The following is a 1,249-nucleotide window of genomic DNA, read 5'->3' as shown; positions in this document are numbered from 1 at the left end:
CCGGTGCCAGCATGGTAGGTAAACATTGGATTTTAGGATTATTGAGATATTGGGAAAATCCTACAATGCTGCAGTGAATACCAAAGTTGTGACATAATAACACAAAGAAACTGCATTTACATTGCATACATTTGCATTTCATTTACATAATCTTTTTACACTGGTAATGCCACCACTGGTAGCTACTTGATTGTCCTCACGAACTGAGTGCACCCCAAACTGCAAGCACAGAGCCGAAAAAACTTCGACCTCGTCGGGAATCAAACCCGGGACCTCTGGCGTGCAAGTCACGGAAGTTGCTGGTGGTACTATGTTTACCGATACAAAGGATTTGGTTATCAAGCAATTTTCATAGAGTGTTGGTATAGTATTTTCCTAGTGTGCGTATAGTACTAGTATTGTAAGTATGGTTACAAAATCAAAGTCTACACACTTACCAAATGCTTGTGAATGTGAGGAAATACTTTCTTCAATAAACTGAACAAGATATCCCCATCCAATTGTATCATTTCCTGAAATTAGGAATGAATTTTTTTTAGCTAAGCACTGATCCACTGATTTCATACTTGGGTCAAACAATCTGGTTGGATAATTAGGATTTTAGGATAACCTCCGTTTAGGATAACCTTCGTTTAGGATAAACTTCGTTTAGGATAACCATCGTTTAGGATAACCTTCGTTTAGGATAAACTTCACTCCGAGCAGGAATCGAACCACTAATGTCTTTTTCTTCTTCGCCTTTTCCCATGTTCAGACGGGGTCTGCTTTTTTCGTCAGCTTCTCAATCAGCCCTCGCTAGGGTAATTGTTTTGTACAACAAAAATTTCAAGAGTGGATGCATTTCGCACTCAACTTTTGCCATTTCTCTTTATCTTCACTCCGAGCAGGAATCGAACCACTAATGTCTTTTTCTTCTTCGCCTTTTCCCATGTTCAGACGGGGTCTGCTTTTTTCGTCAGCCTCTCAATCAGCCCTCGCTAGGGTAATTGTTTTGTACAACAAAAAATTTAAGAGTGGATGCATTTCACACTCAACCTTTGCCATTTCTGTTTATCAAGGGAATTTTTAGGCTGGCATCCTTCCTGTTTGTAGACCCCCAGAGTCCCCTGACCTTTCACGCTGACTAAGCTAGCTTATTAAGGGTTTAAACTGTTTGAAGGATTTATAAATTCTTACCATTCCCGGACTATAGTAGCCCTTGAGATATTTATCACAGATGGAGTAAAGGCAGCACAACTTACCATTCCCG

At 40.0% G+C, this 1,249-nt stretch overlaps 1 long non-coding RNA gene across 1 annotated transcript; it reads right to left on the bottom strand.

Moving 5' to 3' along the window:
- Window positions 1–442: 442 nt before the first annotated feature.
- Window positions 443–1,240, bottom strand: LOC113473077. The gene is made up of 2 exons (XR_003395153.1): window positions 1,177–1,240; window positions 443–512 (listed from the first exon to the last, which is right to left on the bottom strand). It is a non-coding gene; the product is annotated as an uncharacterized LOC113473077 (long non-coding RNA).
- Between the last annotated feature and the right edge of the window lie 9 nt (window positions 1,241–1,249).

Source organism: Diaphorina citri, unplaced genomic scaffold (genome assembly GCF_000475195.1).
Source record: "Diaphorina citri unplaced genomic scaffold, Diaci psyllid genome assembly version 1.1 scaffold14370, whole genome shotgun sequence".
Taxonomy (NCBI): Eukaryota; Metazoa; Arthropoda; class Insecta; order Hemiptera; family Psyllidae; genus Diaphorina; species Diaphorina citri.
Note: the sequence above shows the minus strand (reverse complement) of the source record. Positions and strands in the feature narration are given on the sequence as shown.